General features: G+C 35.6%; 1 long non-coding RNA gene across 1 annotated transcript in view; it reads left to right on the top strand.

Moving 5' to 3' along the window:
• The window catches only part of LOC144318516 (uncharacterized), a 483,084-nt gene that overhangs the window by 246,228 nt on the left and 213,109 nt on the right, over positions 1 to 23,747 (top strand). The window contains exons 10-12 of the long non-coding RNA XR_013384486.1: positions 7,524 to 7,585; positions 8,400 to 8,450; positions 14,208 to 14,361. This is a non-coding gene — a long non-coding RNA (uncharacterized LOC144318516). The remainder of the gene's footprint in view (positions 1 to 7,523; positions 7,586 to 8,399; positions 8,451 to 14,207; positions 14,362 to 23,747) is intronic.

Raw genomic sequence — 23,747 nt, 5'->3', positions numbered from 1 at the left:
CCTCACCCACTATTCAGCTTTGTTTGCATGGATGGGGTTGGGTCCTCTGTGTTTTCTGTGCTCTTTGACTGGAGGAGGGTGGTTACTGTCTTGGTAGACTGGCACTTTCCTGGTTCTTTGGCTAGAGAAAACATTCTCTGTTGTGGCTTTTTTTGTCTATACCTGTTGGTGTTTCCAGGCTGTTGGTTTCTTTAGCCCTAAATCTAGGACATAGGAGACAAAAAAATTAATTAAAATAAAAAAAAAACCACCCAAGAAACTCACTAGTATTTTATTCTTGAGTCCTGAAGTTTCAGTTGGTCTGCCCTCTTTTCTTTACCTTTCTTAGTCCCCTTCTACATAAAGTCCAGGATTTTTTTTAAAGATTTTATTTATTTATTCATGAGAGACAGAAAGGCAGAGACAGAAGCAGGCTCCATGCAGGATGCCTGATGTGGGACTCACCCTGAGGCATCACACCCTGAGCCAAAGGCAGACGCTCAACCACTGAGCCACCCAGGGGTTTCTTGTCCGGGATTTTAAATTGTACTTAGTGAGAATAATATGTAAAAGTAGACCTACTCCATTTTCCCAGATGTTTAACCATCCAATTAATTTTTTAATTTCAAGTTTTATATCCTCTTGTTTTAAAATGTCCATTTCATCCACTTTTGTAGACTCAGTTTCTGTGTTCAAATTCTCCTACTCTTTGTCCACTGTTCATGTGTTCTTCTAACATATTTATGATAGCTATTTTAGTGTTTCTGTCTACTAATTCCAACATCTAAGTCTATTTCTATGACTGTTTTTTTCTGTTGACTAACATTTGCTTTATCTTGCTTCTTCCCATAGCTCTTATTTGTTTATTGTGTGCCAACACAATATTTTTTAAAACCTTACAAACTGAAGAAAATGTTGCTGCTCAAGTGGGAACTTAGTGACTAGGCAACTGGTATAAGAAAATGATCACTTCAATCCAAATGGTAGTTGAAGTAGCTTGAGGTTAGGTTACAGCTTTAGTTAGTTTCAAATTACCTCTTATTTCAAATATTTTCAGGGTGAGGGCTTTCTGCATACATTGCAATCTCTTCCCTCTTGCAAGATCTAAGAACTGTGAGAGCTCTTTTTGCTTTCTAGCCAAAACTCTTGTCTTCCATGATACCCCAGCCAAGCACTCTACAAAAGTCCTGTGTGGAAAAAAAAAATCCACAAGCAGAGAGAATTAGCTACATGTTTGGGGATCCTGTAGATCTAATATGTCAGCCAGGACACAATGTTATTGAATCTCTTGCTTCTCCTTACCTCAGATAGGGGCCTCTGCCTTTTGGCAGGCCTGATTTTTAGCTTGCGTATACCCAGACTTGGCAGAGCATCCAAAGAGGAAAGTAGCAGATGATTCCTATTTACTTAGAAATATCTTTTCCTTCAGATGGAGTTTTTTTAGGCTTCTTTATGTCCACATTTATCCAACAGTGTTAAAAAAAAAACAGATAACTTGGTTTTTGTATTTTCTCAAATTATAGTAGGAGTAACATGGCAGGTGTGTTGCAAATTTCTGTATCAAAGCTGGATGCTCTAACATGTTTTAGGAGCTTAGTGAATGAAGTCTTTTATACAATTTGCTTATAAATGACTTCTAAAAGTTAAAAACCAATAAATTGTACTTGTATTATTATGGCTATGTAACAATTGTTTACTGAAGAGCTAAGTATGTACTAGGATCTTCTTCTCCCATGATTTAGTATTCCACCCACTTTTACACTCATGAAGAATATTCCTAGGGTCAAGTTCCATGAGCTTTTATACTCCACAAAGTTCTACCATATTTTCAACTTCCCTCTTATGTTGCATGATACATCCAATTAATTTTTCCTAATCCTTTCACTCCTGTCAGCTTTCTAGTTTAGTAGTTAAGCTATAATTCTGGAATTTTCAGTGCTTTTCTGAAATATTTAACAGTCTGACATTGAATACAGTAGGTTTGTTGGAATATATATTCAAATTCCAGGATGCTTTCCTGTATGTGTTTGGTATTTCTTCCTTTTCAAGTAAGGCAGCTCTTATTTTATTAAGGCAATATCTTCCAGATACAACTAGGAACACTAATTAGAATACCTTCTAAGTATTCTTCTATGCTTCAAAATATCTCTTTTTTCCCATGGAGAGGATTCTCTCTCTGTTAATCACTATTTGAGTTTTTATTTTTTGCATAAAATTTTCCCTAATGTTGCATATTCTTCATTTAACTAAGAGACTACCACAAGTCTGACCGTGGACACTGTGGGGCTTGGCAGACACCCCTTACTACGAGTGGGCAAAGAGCTGGCAGGTATGTTTACAGATCCCTAAATACAAAATATGCATCACTTAATCCTGGGTGCGATCTCTCATATTAGTTACCTTAGTTCTTCTTGCAAAAGATGGTTCAGTTTATTTGAAAAGCATTACTTGAATTTTTTGCCATTTTGTTTTTCTTCATGTGGGCTAAATCCTTCATGCCAGCTGTGTACAGATATAGGAGGGAGACAAGGAAATCAACTGTTTCTTCTACAGACTTTTAATTATTTCCTATTCCTAGTGTTTTAGGTATAGGATTTCCAACTTGCAAGGCCTACTGAGTTTCTGTAGAGAAAAATCTGTTTTAACCTTTGCTGAAAATTTTATAAAGTGTCCTTCACTTTATCCTCATTTTGCCTTATTAGTCAACAGTCCTCAATATGCTTTATGTCATTGTTGTTTGTTTTTTCAGAAGAAATAGTCCTATAGAGCAACTAGATTGATGCATACTTCCTTTACTCCCATTGTTTTTTGGTTTATGCCTTTATATATCCCTTTTGCTTTACTTGAAGTCATGTATGAAGAGAGATAGAAGAGAAACATATATTTACTCTGCCATTTGAAAAATATTTCTTGTTTTTAAAATTCCTCTATATTAAATAATAAAATTAGATTGTAATGATATAGTTTCATCTTGGCTGCAGTCATGTACTACTCTTCATGGAAAGTGAGGAGAAAAAAAACCTTCAGAGACCTTTCTAACTAAAGAACTTATGCTATGTAAAAAGTTTCATCCATTTGTTACAACTATGGGAAACAAAATGAAATTTGCTTGAATGGTGTCTTCTCTTTTCATTTAAAAAAGTATTTTAATGTACTAGACATGAAAAATATACCTTGTGAAATGTACCTTATGAAAAAAAAATTTAAAAGAAACACTTAGATGGAATTAGTGGTATTATCCTAAATCAAGTATATACTCATTTCTTTAATTAAAATTAATATTGTACCAAAGAGCTAGAGACCATTAGAGGCTGGTAAATTATTCAGTGCCCAGCTGAGTCTGCTGAGATGGAAATATGAAAGAGAAAGACAAATTAGTAAATAGAATTTTCTAATTACTATCTTCATTATGCATTTTTGCTATAAGATCATGACTTATGGTCTTTTCAGGTCTATGTAAGAAAATAAGACATGTCAGCAGCCTTAAAAAACAAAGGCTATGTCATATTTCAAAAACAAAGAAGTCTATGAGTAGGAAGTTTCTAGGCTTGGTGAATTCTATAGGCCATTAAAGTCTTTAAGAACTCCTATTCTTTCCATCTTTCCAATCTGTCTTTTTCAGCATATAAGCTTATCTTCCCTCATGGGGAAAAGTTTCTGTCATCACATCACTGACAATGGCCAGTAGAAGATGAGCTATTTGTTGTGCAGCACATTTGGTTTCCTAATCTAGCTTTTCAACATTCATGAATAAGAGAAATGGAAAGGGCATGTGTCAGAGTGTGAGTGAGAAGCTTGAGACAAGCATCCCTATTCTCATATGTGTATGGGAATGTGCAGTATTAACAAGGAGAAACATTTTTTTTTCTTTGTACACAGAACAGCCATCTGCGCACCTGGGCATTGAAGGCTCCAGAGAGGTCTCTGCCATCTTTGGTCTTTCAAGAATGTTTAAGGCATCAGCAATGACTGCTTCTTGATGTAGAGTAAGATATTCAGGTCCGAGTAGGAAATAGGGCATAATGAATAAAACTAATGTGTGAATACTAGAACAAGAAGTGAAGAATCTTAATGCTAACAATATATCAGAGACATTGGCAACAGGCAGCACTAGATGTTCCTGAAAGCAAAGGGAAGAAAATGGCAGATGTCACACAAAAAGGCTGATGGCTCACTTTTGAGTAGATGTGAAGAAGGATTTCAAGATTTCTTCTTGTGAGAACTGAGGTCTGAATTACAAGTGAAATGGAGGTCATACCCATCATAAAGATGAGGAAATCTCTGGTGTCTTGTATCTCCTGGGTGAAGATTTTTCTTTCTCCCTTTTGTGAATTTTTATCAATATACTTTTACATGGACCATGTAGCAGAATGAATACCTAATCAGTTTTTACACATTTTTTGTATTATTAAGTAGTTTGTAATTTCAGTTTTATTTTTATTTTTTAAAGATTTTATTTAGTTAGTTATTTTTAGAGAGAGAGAATGAGTGCAAGTGAGAGGAGGGGCAGAAGGAAAGAGAGAGAATCTCAAGCAGACTCTGCATGGAGCATGGTGCCCGATACAGAACTTGATCTTACCACTCTGAGATCATGACCTGAGCCGAAACCAAGAGTTGATCCTTAATGGACTGAGCCATGCAGGCACCCCTCGTAATGTCAGGTTTAAATAGGAAGTTTTAAGTAATGAGGGACCAGGTAGCTGGAGATGAGGACATGAACAGCCTCAGCTTGTAGATAAAACAAAGTGGATATGACTTAGGGACAAACAGGGCTAGGCAGGACTAGGTAGGGGGCCACGGAATTAAGCTCATAGAAATCCCCAAAATGCTGAGGTGTAAGGAAACCAGAGATAAGGGAGCAAGCCAGACCACTCTGCCCTAAGGTGTTGGTGGGGAGAGTGTCTTGTTACAACGGCTACTTGTGACCAACAAAGAATAACCAGACCCCAAAGAAGAAGTAAGCCATTAAAGATGTTATCAATAGTCCTTACTCAATGGTGATGTCAATAGATAATGTTAAAAGGATTTAGGTTCCCTGATTAGGCTCTCAATAAAAGACCAACCCTGCGAGCCCTCAATGGCAACCCTGTTGGGATCCCCTCACTCCTCAGAGCTTTCTCTTATCTTTACTTAATAAATTCCTATCACTTTACTCATTGTTCTGGGTCCGCGAGATTCATTCTTCCACTCTGTGAGACAAGAACCAACTCTCCCATATCAGATAGGCCAAAAAAAGATGGAGGGGTATGAATTTCCCCACTTACGGTGTTCTGTCTTCTATGGAAATGGTCTTAGTGAAAAGGGTGGGGCCTCAGTAGCCTTGTCTACACTCCTTGTTCCTATACTCCTTGATATGCAAGGATAGATAATTGACCCATACTTGAAACCCAAAGGCAGAGAAACAGAATCTGAAAGTCATTGGGATTGAATCATATTAATGCCAGTGCCAAGTGACAGACTAAGCATCTGCTTAAAGTACCAGCAATGCAGAGGTAGTGAAAAAATGGAAAAATGTGTGATATTGCAAATCAAAGTCAATCAAAATATTAAATATTTGAAATTTTTATATTTCCAAAAATTAAGGTAGTAACAAGAAAAATGAGAATTTTATTGAGCTTCTTTAAGCTCTGTTACTGATAAGGATCTATGGGTCAATACATAGATGTGTAGTAAAACTATATAAGTTTTAAATTATATATAGGGAAGGCAGTGCCTTATATTTTTTAGAGCTTTAAGTCCCCACAGCCATCGTGATCCCTCTACTTTGTATGAGATCATTCTTTTTCCTTTGATTTTTTGAGCTCAACAAGCATTCTTTGAAAAATCAAAGTTTCTTTTTGTTAAGGTCCCAGAGTGCAGTTATTTAGACTATGAAATTAAAAGTAAGGAAACATAGATATACTTGTTCGATGTCCTACAGTTTACAAAGTGCTTTCATACCACTTATTTTAAAATCCTATCAGGAATCTCAGGAGAGGGGATCCCTGGGTGGCGCAGCGGTTTAGCGCCTGCCTTTGGTCCAGGGCGCGATCCTGGAAACCTGGGATCTAATCCCACGTCGGGCTCCCGGTGCATGGAGCCTGCTTCTCCCTCTGCCTATGTCTCTGCCTCTCTCTCTCTCCCCCATCCTCTCTCTCTGTGTGACTATCATAAATAAATAAAAATTTAATAAATAAAAAAAAATTAAAAAAAAGGAATCTCAGGAGATACAGATATTATTATTAACTTTGCTGTACAGATGAATTAAATGGATACTTTAAATACCAGTAATCACATGACTAATAAACTATAGAGCCTATGGTATAAAACTTGTCCCTTATTCTCTCTTGTCACATTAAACCAGCTGGCTTGAGAAATGGATTAAAAGTAAAGAATATAGATACATAAAGGAAAAAAAGATATGCATACTGGAGTCCAATTCAGATGAAGCTAAAAATCTGATATTGTAATTAAGTTAATTGGAGTTCATTGCTGTTCGCAACCAAAAGAATTTCTGAAAATTAAATAAAATAATAAAATAAAATAAAATAAAATAAATTAAAATAATGCTAAATAGATCTAATGAACAGTTTTTTGGTAAACTTGCATCTAATATTTATTAACATGTTTCTCAACAACAGAGAGTATCCAGAATGACGCCAATATAATACTTTAGTAATGCTAAACATTACATAAATTTTGGTGTTGGAACCCACAAGCCCAGCTGGTGTTTGCTTGTCTCAGGAGAAGGTTTTGATAGAGGAATGAGAAATACTTTGAGAGGTGCATATATGATTGGTGGTGAGAATGGGCCTCCATATCTTCAATTTACATAACACAGCCTGTTGGTTGTTTTGTGATTTTAAATAACAGACCTCATCTAATGCGTATAATATTTGTTGACTTTATTTTTTAAAGATTTATTTAAAAATAAAAATTAAAAAATAAAGACTTATTTATTTATTTGAGAGAGATAATGTGTGGTGGAGGTGCAGAGGAGAAAGAGTCTTATGCAGACCGCAGGCTGACTGTGGAGCCCGACTCCAGGCTCAATCTCATGACTCTGGGATCATGACTGAGTGGAAACCAAGAGTAGGATGCTTAACTAATTGTGCCATCCAGGTGCCCCTAGGCATTATATTTTGGCAAATGTACCAATGTTTCATTTTTTTTTTTTAATTACAAATTATTCAATGTTCCTCTACATTCTCTCTCAGCACTGCACTACAACCGCAAACCCATAAACAAATTGACTGTTTTGACTGGAGGGGTAAGAGTGAGGTAGGTAGGCAACTGTAAGTGAGAATAAGAGATATAAAAAATCAGTAGTCCCATTTGGTCATGTCTGTTCCATCTAAGCGACTACAAACAGCCGTTCCAAAAGGTAAAACCTAATTTGTGGAGAGTTTGCCTTCCTCTGTATCTGGGATGCCTCCTTTAATTTTCAGTAACCTCATTTGCAAGAATTGAGTATCACACCTTTTCTTATATCATCCAAAACATAATATAGTGGAAACACATCACAAATAACCCTAAATAATTATTACCTTCTTCTTTCTTCCTAGGAAACCTCTTCCTGCTGCTAATAATGCAAACTGCTTCTGATTTATAGCTTCAAATACTTTAGGTAATACCAATAACTTTAGGGTCAGTAGTGCCTGCAGAGCATAGCCTTGTTAATCAGTCAAAATGATTTCATGTGTTTTCTTAGAAGCATCAGAAAGGGCAAAGGATTTATGGGTGATATCATTTTATGTGCCACTGTGGTGTACAATATTGTCATCATGTGTTAAAACCAGCAATGGTCTTCATTGATTTTAATCATAGTCATAACCACCTCATTCTCTCCGGGGGCCCCTCCCCATAAAAAAGATAAAAGAAATCTGAAGACATTTTATATGACAACTTAAAATACTTTTAGTCATTATAACTTTTTAAATGCTTTCATAGTCAGCCAAGATAAAGTGCCACTTCTCACAGATCATATGTCTTTCTCACTAAAATTCCAACTAGAGACACTTAAGGCTATTGAAATGAGAGCATTTTAAATGTGGACGGGGCTTAATAAATAACCACCTCTGAAGAGACTTATTTGCCTCATTTTTCCAGGAGTATTTTGTTTGTGTAATTTTATTCAAGAAAGAGCTTACATTTTACATGGTGATTCATTCACACATCAAAAATTCAATAAAAATCTTATAGCCAAAAAGATAGACTTACAGCAAAGGAGCAAAAGAAAGATAAGCTTAAATTGAAACATGTCAGAGTAGATCAGCTGCCCTTCCATCACCCTTCCAGTGAGCCAGATTTGCCTCTCTGGTAAGGTTGCTTTAGGAAAGGAGAAAGGCCCTCATCTACAGTTGTCTCAGTATAAGGGGAAGGCATTAATTAATTCATTTAACCAATCAATCATTTGTTCTTTTCACTCTTTCAACATTTAGCCAAACAAATATTCTATGGGATCACATCTGCATGCCTAGCACAGTATTAAGGTAAGATGCCAGAGGCTTCCATTCCAAGATTTTATGGCCTACTGGGGAAGATAGATACAAAAAATAGCAACTTAATATCTGCAAATGACTAGTACCCCAGAAGAGGTAGTGGTTACCTCTGCTGGTGATTAGTAGGTGGTAACAGGATCAGGTTTCACAGTAAAGCCTTTCCAGGGAAAGTTGTATTATTTACTGCAATATTCTCAGCCCCTGGCCTACCATCAAGTACATAGCAGGCAATTGTAGTTGCCAGAGGTACAATAGCTTTCTGCCTCACAGAGATTCCTTTGGTAGTCAAGTCATACAATTCTCCTACCTTAACTTCCACCATCTACTACTTCTTTCTTAGCTGAGTGATCCAAATGAATAAACATTTTACTCCTATTGGGCTGATCATAATACACTATTCACTGCTTAGTTCAAGAAGCACATGACCCAAGTTGGATAAACTAGGATTCTTCTCTGTTACTCACTTATTCTTTTTTAACTTTAGTTGGAAGAAGAAAGCCTTTCCTTTGGATTCTCACAGCCCATACCTAGCACCTAACAGAGATATATATTTAGTGGATTCTCAATATGTATTTGTTGAAAAAATGATTATATGGTGAGGAAGCTGTTAGAGGGTGAATGTGGAACTTCACGTAATTCATTTCACCACCTCATGAAGAAGCCCATTCTAGGAAAAGGATGTTGAGAGATAGAGAAGGAAAGAGAGAAAGAGAGAGAGTCTCAAAGGCACCTATAAGGCCAGGTCTGTCATCTTCAATACCCTCTCAACTTCTTGCCTCCCCCACTAACATGTTTCAATAAACTAATTCAAGTTATTGGCATCTGGGAGAGTCCTAACATATTATTCAATAACTTGTTGAAAAATTGGCTGATGATCGGATGAATTAATTAATGAACAGATGAAGCCTATCTCTGCAGAGGGCACAGTGACCCCAAAACAAGCAGGTGTGCCATAGTATGGCATGCTAAATATGGTATTTTAGCCATAGCAGATTTTCACCTTCTATGTGTATTGCAGGAGCTAGAAAGGAATAAATAATACTTCCCAAACTTCCTTGAAGCTAGAAGTCTGTTTATGAGTTAGACTTCAGTCAATGAATGACATACAGGCATGTGAGGTTTAAAAAGTGTGTGATTAAAAAATAAATAAATAAATAAATTTGTTTATTATAAATAAATTAATTATTTTTTTAAAAAGTGTGTGATTGGGCATGTTGTTGCTTCTCTTTGTCCTGGTAGTTAGGTGGGGAGAAATACATGCTCTGATTTTCTGAGTCTGGTCATAAGCTTTCTGGGTGTGAGACAGCCATGGTGATGCAGGAGTAGTAGGTGGTTCCTTAAACTGACTCACAGGTGCAAGTGGGACACACTTACAATTCTGCAGTCTGATGGGCTCTCCTGAATTTCTCTCCTCTGGTCATTCCTACTGTTGCAAACTGCAAACTGAGTTCCTTTCTGTTAAAACATCTAGAAACTACATTAAAAATTCAGACTGATGGGCATAATATAAACAGGGATTATAAAAGGTCATGTGAGTTTCTGGAGGTGGGGAGGCAACATCATTCCCCAGGGGACATTTGGCAACATGTGGAGACTTGGTTTTTGGTTTTTTTTGTTTGTTTGTTTTTTTGTTTTTTTTTTCCATTAATCAGGAGAGGCTACTAGTATCTGGCATCTAAGGAGTAAAGATGAAGGATACTGCTAAGTATCCTATAATGCACAAGATGCAGGCCACACAATAAAATTATCCTGCACTAAATATCAATATAGTAAGGTTGAGAAATCCTGGACAAAAGTAGAATTTCAACAGGTTGTAGTTAGAGGCTTTTTATTATATAGCAGGACCAGATCCTAAAAAGTCACATATGGTATTCAAGAGTGTGAAAGATCTCTTTCCGACATCTTCCTGTTGGCCTTTTACCAAGTTTGGGAGGCTGAAAGCTCTAAATTTTTGCATTTTAGTGTGTAAAACTGAAAAGATTGCACTATCATGAATTTTTGCTATAAAGACTAGTTCCATAGAATTTTTCTCAGCCTTGAGACCAGTAACAGCCATTCACCTTAGTAAAAACTGCTTATAGGTGTTACATATTACAGTCTAATCATTGCATGGCGACAAATGTCTCTAATCTGGAAGACCTATGGAGAAAGTTCATATATACTATCACTTTGGGAGTTGTTTGGAATTGTTATAGACATTTAGTAAACAATCTATGAAAGGACATTAATTTTAGCTCTTATCACGTGGGTACAATTTCTGAAAAGTAAGTGGTTTAAAGCATACAAAACTAACAAAAACAAAAAATAGAAGACAGCATAAAATACCTCCTACGTATTTATATTTTTTAGTGAACAGAGATGAGCAAAATCTTGACAGAATATGAGACCGTCCTGATTGTTTATCATGGAAATAATTCAAGGGTTAAAAGATAGCTTCCCTTTGATAATCTGCAATCTCTGATCCTACTAAGGGGAATACAGAATGATGCCAGCAGAGAAGAAACAGGACAGTTGGGATCAAGAGATTTAAGAAGCAACAAATAACAAATAAAAAATAAATTAAAAATAAAACAAAAGAGCATATCAAAAGTGAACTCTTAAATATTCATTTTGAATGACTGAGTTCACAGTGCTTTTCTGTGTGGTGCAGATGGCTCAGGGATTCAGGGCAAACAAAGCAACAATTTCTGTATACTCGCAGCTACTCAGCCATAATAGCCAGAGGCCCCAAACTCCAGGGCTTTGAGATGATTCAACCAAGTCCCTTTACCTGCCAAATTCCACTGGATCTATGCAGCCTCCATCATAATAACAAGGGTGAAAGGATAGAAGAAAACCTGAGCTGTCTTTGCTTTAACATCCACATAACATTTATCACTGGGGAATGACCTTTAAATTCCAATTACAGGTTCATTTATGATGGAAAAATGTTTTTGAAGGAGAGAAGAGACATACAAAATTTCTTAGTTTGATCCAAAATTCAAATTAAAAAAAATTAGACAACTGGAAGATTGTACACATTTTAATCAAGCTGAAATTGTTAACTGATTACAGGGAATGGTCTGAGATGTTTAACTCTAAGAAGCAACCTGTTTCTTTGTTAGACACAGGGGTATGACCTCATCACACAGAGCTTATTCTCTGCATAATGGCTTGGAGAAAAGAAAGAGGTAAACTGCATCATCTTTCTGCCTGTCTTAGTGTCAGGGGAGAGCTAATACTCATATGGTATAATAAAAAACAGTATTAAACTGCATCTTTGAACAATCAAAAACAATACACAAAATGGAATTCAAATAAAAGACTAACAGCATTTTCTGTAACAGGAGATAACTTTACCATTTACAATATATTAGAATGGTACATCAGACTTTTTATTTCACAGGGGTTTTATTGAGTGCCTATCATGTGCCATGCACTGTTAGGTGCTCCAGAAACATGCAGAAGTTAGTAAGAGAATGCCTTTGTTCCAAGTCTAATAGATAAGACCAAATCAGAAACAATACAGCAGTCCCCCTCTTATCTGCAGGAGTATGTTCCAAGACTTCTAGTGGATGCCTGAACCACAATTAGTACTGAACCCAATATATTCTATGTTTTTCCTATATATACATATCTATGATAAAATTTAATTTATAGGCACAATAAGAGATTAACAATAATCAAATAATGCAATTATAACAATATGTTCTAATAAAAGCTGTGTGAATGTGGTATCTCAAAATATACTGTATTCACCTTCCTTCTTATGATGATGTGAGATGATAAAGTGCTTAAGTGATGAGATGAAGTGAGGTGAATGATCTAGGCATTAGGATGTAGAGTTAGGCCACTTTGACCTTCTGACCACATGTCAAAAGGAGGAGCATTTGCTCCCAGACCACATTTGACTGCAGATAACTGAAACCACGAAAAGTGAAACCATGGGTAAGAAGAGACTACTGTCTAATAAAAGTCTGTAGGCAGCATATATTGAAGAGTTTCAAGCAAAATTTCAGAGACCATAATGCCATGAGTTGAAAGATGTCAGGGAAGGTTTGATGGAGCGGGAGATATGAAAGGAATCTTGAAGAACTGTAAGAATTTGAACTGACAGAAATGAAGAGAACGTTTTGTTGAAAGAAGTCAGTAATACCAAAAGAAGCCAAAAAAGCAGATGGGTGTGTGCATGAATCAGTATATAGTGTGGTTTACTTGGAACTAATGAAATATGTAGGGACCTCATACAAAATATGTCTGGAAGGATTAAATCAAAGACACATGGACTTCTAGAGCTATGGCAAACTTTAGGAAACTATAGTTTAACTTTTTCATCCTACAGTTGAGATAGCAAAGACTTAGAAAAGATGAAATTATTTATGCAAGGTGATATGCCAGGGAGATGATACAAAATGGATTTGTGTCTCCTAAATGTCTACTCCCATTTTTGTTTCTTCTTCTTTTTTTTTTTTTTCTTTCCCTCTGATTTTTGTTTCTGTGCCAACTACAGGGTAATCTGGGTATCTGGATGTTCTTAAATACTGAGATAAGAAGGTTGTACTAATTACTTTCATTTGGTAAATCTTAAAGAGACACTAAAGATCTTTGATAATAGAAATGACATCATTGAGGATGAATCTGGGGAAATAGAGAAAGGAGATCAGAAGAAACGTTTTGTAGAGATGAAAAGAACAGATTAAAAAACAAAAACCCAAGATAACTTTTCACAGGTCTACTTAGCCTGTGCATAGACATAAAAATCACCTTTTATATATTTCTTTAATTTAGCTTTAACCAGCCTTAAGCATAGCTTTAAGAGTATGCATTGGTATACGTTTTGCAGAAATCAAAGATATTTAAATAGACAATGCATAACCCAATTGGTTATGAAGGTTTTGCTTGAATATATCACAGTTTTCGTAATTCCTGATTTAGTCATAAGCATATAAAAACCTTGGGTAAACAAATTACCCAAGAGAATTATGGGAGAACTCCAGCATTTATTAAACAGTCATATTTTATAAACTGTAGAATATGGTTTTGGGAATAGAAAACGGTATTTTTATTGTAGTTTTAAAATAATCTTTATTGTGAATTCATAATATTCTCCAAAGCCTAATAACACACATTGTATATATGTACAAATACATAAAATACATGCAACTTGTCTCTAATTTAAATAGCAATGAGAGAAATGTATTACTTACTTTGAATTAGCCCTAAATTAAAACTGGAACAGTTAAGTACAATAATTTCAGTCTAGGGCAAAATCATACTCAAATATAAGTTAATATCTACTTTGATTTTAGTCTCAAAAATCAATCATCATATTTTTCTGGTCTTACACAGAAACAAATAAGTCAATGTTTCATGTGAAACTTTTTTCACCAGAAACCCCTGAGAAAGTTCTCTTCATTCACATACCAAGCTCAATTACTGATATTCATGTCTTTCTTCTATTTTGAACATGTAATATATAAGGAAATATATTAATAAGCATTTATTTTAGATATAACTGAAATGAACTTAAAAGATTTGAAAAACTTTTAGACCATGACTTAAGTAAGGAATTTTAAGGCAAGAGTAAAAGTATTCATCATCTTAATAATAGATGCCATGTATTAAGTACTTACTAAAGCAAGTGCTTTGCATGCATTTTCTCATTTAGTCCTTTGAACGTCCTGTGAAGTACATATGGTTATTGCCTCATTGAAAAAGCTAAGTTGCTCAGAGTCATACATGTTGTAACCAGGTTTCATCTGGCTTCAGGCTCATCCTCCATTTAAACATTGCCACACTGCCTTCCATCAAAATGTTAAAATCAAGGATAGTTCAGTGGCAGGAAGAGGAAACACATTCAAGACAACTTGGGTAGAGGGAACTTCTGGAAGGAGATGAGGAAACTTTGTGGTAAGACCCAACGGTGAGAAAGATCATTGAATGTTTAAAGAAGGAAAATGGAATGGGAAAAGATTGCAGGGAGGAGCATTGAAAAGCCTGGAGATAGGGGGTGGCTACATCAGGGAAGGCCTTGTCAGTCATGTATTCACAACACACATTTGGTGGGGAATCAGGCACATAGCATAGGGCTTAAGAACAGAGACTCTCCAAGCAGGTCTAGATTCAAAACACAGCTCCACTCTCAGCTGGTGTATGATCTTGGATAGTTGCTTAATTGTGTAAGCAATTGTTTCTTCTGTAAAATGGACACAGGGCAGTTTTCTTAAAGCTTGTGTGATGAAAAAAAAAAAAAAAAAAGCTTGTGTGATGATTAAGGTAACACATATAAAGCACTTATCATGAGACACACATAAGATCTTCTTCTTATTAATACTTTTTTTTTTAAGATTTTACTTATTTATTCATGAGAGAAAGAGAGAGAGAGAGAGGCAAAGACAGGCAGAGGGAGAAGCAGGCTCCATGCAGGGAGCCCAACGTGGGACTCGATCCCAGTCCCCAGGATCACGCCATGGGGTGAAGGTGGCGCTAAACCGCTGAGCCACCCAGGCTGCTCACATAAGATATTCTTATAAAATGTTACTGATTGTTATCTGTAGTCTTTTTATTATGCATGATCATTATACTTGATCTCTCAATAGACCCTCTAAAAGAAACTTGCACTAGGAAACTGGTGTCAGCACCATCAAACATTTCTTCTATAGGAACTCCCCTATGTCATTATTCATGCTGTTTTTAGTTTTCATTCAACCAATATGAATTTACTGAACATGCACTATGTTTCAGATAGTGTGCTGGGTATTATGGATGCACAGATAATTAAAATAGGTTTCCTAACCTATTTTAGGAGAAGCTTGCATGATAAAGGGTAGAAGAAAATGATGGCTGCTATGTGGTAATATTTTATATCAGGGGAAGGGAAAAGCAAAATGTTTGCTGGGCACTTATCACATTCCAAGCAGGGTACCATATACTTCTGTGTATTATTATCAGATCTTAGTCTTTATCAGAACTTGGTAAGTAGAGTTTTTTTTTTTTTTTCCTTTCCTTCTAATAATAGAGAAGGAAAACAAGCTCAGAATAGTCAAATAGCTTGCTCAAGTTGACGCATTTACTAAAATGGCAATTTGCCATTCAGGCTCTCACTCTGAATCCAGGCAAGCTCTTTGCACCTATAATTCTTCCTTTCCAAGTCTCCAAACTGTACTGGTTTTACCTTAATAAAAAAGGACCAAAGTGAGTTTTGCGTTTAGCAATAGGAATTCATTGAGAATCTTGATGAAAACAGTTTAGTAAAGTGAAGGAAGATACTAACAAAGGACAGAATAGAGACAGTGGTTTGGAAGATACAAGGAGAAAGGAATTGTTTTAAGCTGTATTTTATTAGATCTTTCTATAGCAATGAACACTAATCTCTTCTCCCTTTTTTAGAGCATTTTCTTTCTTTGGTCACTATGTTCCAGACTCAGGGCTCCTCCTTTGCTGGAACCCTGAATCTAGTTCCAGTAAGGTAACTTAACCCTGAGCCATATATGAGATTTCATTTAATCTTCCAAGCAATATTTGAGATGGTTGTCATTGTTCCCATTTTACTGATGGGGGAAAAATAAAAACAAAACTGAAGTTCAGAGGAGGTAATTTAGCTACCAAGTCATAGAGGTAATAAATGATTGGTGTGGGATTAGGACAGGGGTCATTCTGACAGCAAAGGTCAAACATGCTTCCTACCACATCTGACCTTTTCAGGAGCTCATAAGGCATGAGATTAAACATGGGCCTTTTACCTGAGAGTTTCAAGACTCAGGTTCACTACCCTCCTCTCCATTTTACCTAAGTTATGGAAGGTTAATCCTCAATTGGACCAGTCTAAATATTAGGGGAGGCCAGATTTAAATAGCCAGCAGTTTGTCCCCATTAAAGTTTAGTCCAAGCTTCCAGGATTCTGCACATTCCCAACTCTTGAAAGGCAAATGAAAAAGACACCAAAAAAAAAAAAAAAAAAAAAAAAAGGAAACAAAAGACACATTGCTCAAATGCACATTGCTCAACTGCTTGAGTAGAGATCATTGATAAATCTGCCACATATTGTAAATCTGACTGTAAGCTGTTCAAAGTTACTCTTGAAGTAACAAAGTTTTATCTTGAACATAAGAAAAAATGACTAATTCCCCCAAATATTTGAAAAGCCTTGCCCAGAACTTCAGTTATAATGAATGAACTAGGGACACCTGGGTGGCTCAGTGTTGAGCATCTGCCTCCAGCTCAGGGCATGATCCCTGGATCCGGGATTGAGTCCCACATCAGGCTCCCTGCATGGAGCCTGCTTCTTCCTCTGCCTGTGTCTCTGCCTCTCTCTCTCTCTCTCTCTCTCTGTGTCTCTCATAAATAAATAAATAAATAAAATCTTTAAAAAATAATAATAAATGAACTAAAATATCAACTATTACCTTACCTGGGTCATATGCTGACAGTGATCCCTCCTCCATTTCCTGAATTCTTCCCCTGTATATTACTTTAGATTTGCAGAGGTATGATGTGATAAGTGAAATCATACATGGAGTATAAGTGGGTCTCTACAATCAGCTATTTTAGAAGCTTTCATTTTTCTTGCCTTTCTTGGTTTCTGTAGTGATGATTAGACTAAAGTAGGGACACTTTTCAGTGGTAGAATTAAGACCTCTCTTCAGAGTAAATCCTTCTTTACTTTGCTTCCTTTCAAGTGCATGAGAAGAGTTGCTAGACAAGTTTATTTAATCACTTAGAATACGTCATGTTAACTCAAGGAAGAAGCAAAGTGCCTGAAAAGCCAGGATAAACTGTGCGTAACTTTCTTTTTCCCCTCACAAAATCTAGTTCCAATAAAAACCATCTTTACTGCCTCAGGCTAATGTGTAAGTTAGTGAGAGATTATGGTCTAGTTTTTATAGCATTTTATGTAGTATTTGACAATCCATAGGGACCTTGCCTGTTAGTCCTTTACAAATATAAAATGTAATTTTGAATTTCACTTCATCATGGTAATAGGCTATATAAGCTTTATTTTTAAAGCCTACAGACCATCCTGTCACCTCAGGGAACCTCAAACAACCTGACTTAATCACCTCTTAGTGACTCATTGTGCCCTGCCCACTCTTTTGAAAATATATAAATCCTAGTTATTTTTAGAGCCTTTTCTAGAAAATGAGGTTGATTTCTTGTACACACTCAGGCTAAGCATACACAGAAAAAATAGGTAGGAAGAGACTCTTTGTCTCCAAAGGATTGGATTATTTTCATATATTCTCTCCAGTGCCCCTCCTTCCCTTTTGCAGTAAAGTCTCTTAGGTACAGAAACTTGCATTAGAAGGCAGGCAGCCAATCAGCCAAATCCCTAATGGAAGAAAAATAAATAGTGGCAGTCACAGTGAGATGCTAAGGTGTGTACAGTATAGCTGCAGAGCTACACAGCCATCCTAAGCAGTAGGTAATTTGGTCAGTACATTGCTACAGAGATGAAACTATTTTTGTTAATATTTTATAGATGAGGGAAGGGAAACCCAGAGAAACTGACTTGGTCAAGCTCTCAAGGTTAATTCCTGGCAAGAGCTGAAACTGGGTCTTTCAATGTTTAGTTAACTTACCTCTCCAGTGTACCTCACTGCCATTTAAATTGTTAAACAATGTCCATACTTCCTAAACAGGTCATCTCTTGCCCCTTTTGTACTTATTTCTCATGTAATGAGATAGTTTAACTCATCATAACATGGTAACTGGTATTTAATAGTGAATACTAAGGTATTTGTTATTTCTTCCTGTGTGATACTCTGTGCTGAGTACTACAATGACACTTCCCATGTTGGAGCTTAACACTTAGAAGAGATACCTATGCCCCTTGCAGCTCTCATTGTTCCCAGCTAATGGTCCAGGATTGTGGTGGTCTTAGGCTAGATTTCTCCTAGGGGACTATGGACTCCATAGCTCAGATAAGCCATTTTAGAGCTGGACCACCTTATGCAATCTTGAAACCTGGGGTTACTTGTCCAGCGTTTGCTTCATCATAATATCACAATTTCCTGGCTTTCTACCCTGAATATCATTTATCCAATTTATAGATTGCAGAATTAGAATCCCAGCCTATGTAGCCTACCTAAGTTTCAGAATGTCAATACCTCGAAATCCATCTCGAGCTATTCCAGAGTTTCAATAACAGAATTCTAATATACACCTAATAGGCTGATGGAAAGAACTCTCTTTATTTTTTCTAATTTGCTTCTTTAAATGTGAATGCGTTATAACTTGCAGTTGAATACTTCCGTAAAGATAATTACATATGGCAAGACAGAAAAACTTTTTGAAAAAAAAAAAATTCCCTTGAATATGTGCCTGAATTCATTTACAACTGTTGCTGCTTTAAACACTTCAGGCAGAATAAGTGGATGGCACTAAACAGCTTAGCTGCAATTATTATGGAATGTCTGAGGTATAATTTCCCCTGCGGTTTTGTTAGGCGTACAAAATTCATAATTCTGATTTGTGGCAGGTACTTATTACCCATCACAGGTGGGGATATGCAAATATTATTCTAGTAGGGGTGAACAGCCTTTATTTCAGTATTCAGCTATTAACGAGATTTGTGAGTCTGGTACTCTGGGGCCATTTAATTAATTAGATGGTACAGATAAAATATAAATTGTTTTGTAGGCTACACAATTCCTGTCCTAGGAGATGTAAAACTGAGGCTAAATGAACTTAGTGTAGATTGATTTGTTGTTTTTTATATAGCTCCCAGTAAATGTAAATCCTGTTCATTATTTTACTGTATTAATTCCACTCATAATCTTCATATTCTCTAAGTTTCATTAAAATAGATGTTATGTATTTGACTGTTTTGTTAAGTGACTTTATCAGTTAATCTCCATGTCCATGGCAATAAGCAAATCCTGTATACGGAAAGAATGTATCTATGAGAATAGATCTTTTGTAAATTTTTCATATTCTCAAGTAAGTAAGCAAGTAAGAGTTTTTTGTTAATTTGTAATATTATGTATGTGGAAATAAAATCTACTAGAATAAATCCAGAAAATTGCATGACATTTTAAAAAGAGTGTTATTGGGGTCAGTCAAGAAATCGTACAACCTGTACAACTACCTACACATAAGGAGTATCCTTTGTCATGCATTTGATATCTCAGGGAGGTGAGAAGTTTATAGTTATTTGGTTAATGGTAACTAAGTTTAATTTTTCCTTTGTCTTTATATGCTTGACACTGGATGTCTAGCAGTGCTATGGTAAGGATTCGGGATCTTGCCTTATTGACATAGTGGCACAGTCACTGTAATTGATTATTGATGTCTGCCTTGGATGTGTCTAGAGTTGCTGTTTATGCTGGGTGTTTGCCATCTTTGGTTTATGTCTTTGGTGACAACTAAATTAAAAGCCTTTAATCATATTGTTGATTACCCTAAATTTGACAAGAATAAAAATGCACATATTTTGATTTCCTCAGAAGATACTCAATTGAAGTTATTAAATTTCATAGGAATCCCATCTTCTAATAAAACAATTTGGAAATGATTACCCCAATTTTATTTTGAAACTAGAAACTAATTATGGATGAATGAATAATTAGTTTATTAATAAATGACTGAATATTTTTTTTTAGTTAAAGTTGGGCTTACCTTAAATTTTACTTTGGGATAAAATACTAGTTTCTCTCTTCTGACCTTCAAGTTTTCATTTTAAAATTGAAATTCAGGCTAACAATAATAGTTTCTCTTTTCTCTGAGTCCAATTTTCTATCCTCTGCCAGCCTCCCTGTACTTTCTATCTCTTTTCATTTCTTAATGAAAAGCAAGTATATTTCTCAAAAGAAACATACTTTTAATACCTTGACTAAATAAAAGGAGAGTACATAAGAAAATGCAAGAATTGGAAAACAATTTCCCAAAGGGATTTAATAACCACATTTAAAATAATTGCAAAAGCAGAAGCCCACATATGTTGACAACCTTGAAAGCAAAGCAAAATACTTAAATGTGCAGATCTGAGAGTTCTGTGTTCCAGGTCAGCTTTCAGCAAATGCATTTTCAATCATCTCCTGTTAATCTTCATAGAAATCCAGGAAAAGATAAATTTTAGTTCTTAATTTTTTTTAAGATTTTATTTATTCATGAGAAGCGGAGAGAGAGAGAGAGAGGGAGAGAGAGAGGTAGAGACACAGGCAAAGGGAGAAGCAGGCTCCATGCAGGGAGCCCAATGTGGGACTCAATCCTGGGTCTCCAGGATCATACCCTGGCTGAAGGCAGCGCTGAACTGTTGAGCCACCCAGGCTGCCCAAAAAGATAAATTTCATCAATTTAAAAAGAGATTCATAAGGTATTGCAACCATGTATTCTACATCTCCAAAAGAAAAAATTAAATGAAATGTGATAATTATTCAGATTCAAAACCTGTTAAAGAAGCCAAGACAAAGTTAAACAATTAGAAAAATATTTTAACAAAAAATATGCTACATTAACAAAAAAGGAATTATATACTAAAAGGTTGATCAAGACATTACTACTGAAATTATTTATGTGGTTTATATAGATGATAATGAGATGTGCTATTAATGGTGTATTTTCTGTAAAATAAAATTCTTTTGAGTTTGCAAACTTTAAGAATTAAATTGGGTATAAATGATAAAAACTAGATAACAATTGTGAAAACATTTTAGGATCTATTATTGATCCTAATCTGAAAAATATGTTGATAAAAAGGAAAAAAAAAACCCAAAGATGGAACAAATACACACAATATTAAATGTTAAGATTAATCCTTTTTACAAAATATCATACCCAAGGAAATATTTTAGACATAGACATAATTTTTTGTATTATTCAGGTTTCTCCAAAGTTTCAGGCCTTTGGTAGTACAACCAACTCAAAAGCTCTGCAGTTGGAATATTTGGAGAAAAAAGAAGAATCTAGTATACATGAAGGTCATTGAAGGGTCACATGAAGGCATTTGATGTGTGGATAGGAAGTAATGAGATGTTTTCTGATGGCAGAACTTTTGGGTACAGGTCAGAACCTGAACTTAACCTTATAGAGTTCAAAAAGGAGTTGAACTGGGTGGTGAATACATGTATTTGTCAAATCCCATAGAATTGTGTTTCAAAAAGAGTGACCTTTAATATATGCAAACTAAGAAAAAGAAAGCACTGACCAGGATGTCGAAGAGCAAATGGATTAAACTTTGTTACAAAAGTAGGACATATCAACACTGAAGAAGATAAGGGGAAGAAGAGCTGATGTATGTAACTTTGAAAAATAGTATTCTGGCTGTAAAATTAAATTTTAAAGTTAAAGACAAAAATAAAGAAGCTATAAATCTAAAGACAGAAAGGAATTGTACATAAACACTGTACTCTAGTTGGCAATTTTTTTTCATGGGAGGACAAGTTAGTAATTATGAAAGGCTTTACATCTGTATTGAGGTTGATAAGTAAGTAAAAGGAAGCTGGATAGTGGGTGCCCGGTTCCTTCTGTTGGAGAAATAAGTTACAGATAAGAGAGGACAACTAGAATAAATTTCATGGTGGTGGATCAGAGTTGGAGACATCAGGGTGAACTCATGTTTAACTTAATATCGATACAGATGGTAGCTATAGAAACAATCACAGACATGTGTATATATCAGTTAGTAGATATAGAAGCAATCATACACATGTGTATATGCATAATTATGTTAGTATATATACGTGTATGTATTACTTAGCTCTCTTGAGAGATCCTAGAAGCAACAATAACCCACTAGTGATGAGTGCACATATACCCAGATCTTGGTTTCTAAATACCATTTTAATCAAATTAACTAGGTGTCATTGGAGACATAATTGATTCTGGGGCTGGAGCAGGAAAAATACAAGATGAGTGTGGAATATTTTATAGTGTCAGAAAGTAAGGAAATGATAAAAAAAAAAAAAAAAAAAACATGTCAAAGGGACATAGAGGCCAACTGAAAGAGCTCCCAATAAGAAAAGATGGAACAATTTGAGCAACAAAGTAAATAATGTAATACAAAATAAATATTCAAGAGTCCATACTGATTCAAATAAATGAAGACTGTTCTTCCTTCCATGACAATTGCAAGTAACTAAGCTCTATCAAGAGTTTGGAGCTTAATTTCCCAATACTTCTAACTTTTGAGAATGAGTTAGACCTAGTGACTCACTTCCAAAAGATTAGTGCATTAATACGGAAAAATAGTTTAAAACATACACACACACACACACACACACCCTGACAAACATTGCCTCAGCTGTAAGATGAAAGCTAGCAGCAGTATTGGGCACAGCCATTACCCATGAATATGTATGATGAGGACACTTCACCTCTTCAGTATTCTTCTAAAAACCCATAATCCTAGTCTAATCATGAAAAAAATATCAGAAAAACCAAAATTGAGGTGCAGTAAGAAATATATATGGTCTTTGTCCTCAATTTCTGGCACAGAACTCCCAGAACCCTTGGAATTTTCTAAATAATAGGAATGTCTTTTGATAATTCTTTAGGTGTCACTTTTAAGCACTCCTGAGTTTATGCTAATCAGGTAAATTAGGGTGGGGCCCCAGGCAGATTTGGGATGTGCCTGGTTACCGGAAAGACCAAGTGATTAGAGGGTTGGGACTTTCAGATCCATCTCCCTGATCCCTGAAAAGGGGAGAGGGACTGGAGGTTGAATCAATTGCCAATGGCCAATGACTTAATCACTCATGCCTACATAATTAAGCCTCGGCAAAAGCCCACAAGCAAGAAGATACAGAGCTTTCAGGTTGTTAAATACAAGAGGATGCAGAAAAGATGGCTTGCCTAGAGAACATGGAAGCTCTGAGCCCTTTCCCCATACCTTGCTATACACATCTCTCCCATCTGGCTATTTCTGAATTATGTCCTTTTATGATAAACTGGTAATCTAGTAAGTAAAATGTTTTTCTGAGTTTTGTGAGCTGCTCTAGCAAATTAAAGAAATTGCCACAGACCAGAGGACACTAGGGAGACAGGATAACTAAGTGCAGTGTGGCACAATTTGAACAAAAAAATTAATGACCAGTACTATTCTAGAATTAGATTGGGTCCTGAAAGAGAAAAAACAGATTCCCATACCTTTTTTAAAAAAAGTTTATATATGTTATATGATACACTGAATTTATAATGAGTTGTTTATAATGTCATATATGTTCTTAAGATTGTTACTGATTTTTAAAAAAATCTCATTCAAGTTCTTCCATATATGGGCTGTAAGCTTCAGGACATTTTAAGTGTTCTTGTGTAGTGGCTAGTCTAAAATACTCTTGGAAACATTTAAAAGTTGAATTGAAAAACACTAGA

This window comes from Canis aureus, chromosome 8 (assembly GCF_053574225.1).
Source record: "Canis aureus isolate CA01 chromosome 8, VMU_Caureus_v.1.0, whole genome shotgun sequence".
In the NCBI taxonomy this organism is placed as follows: Eukaryota; Metazoa; Chordata; class Mammalia; order Carnivora; family Canidae; genus Canis; species Canis aureus.
Note: the sequence above shows the minus strand (reverse complement) of the source record. Positions and strands in the feature narration are given on the sequence as shown.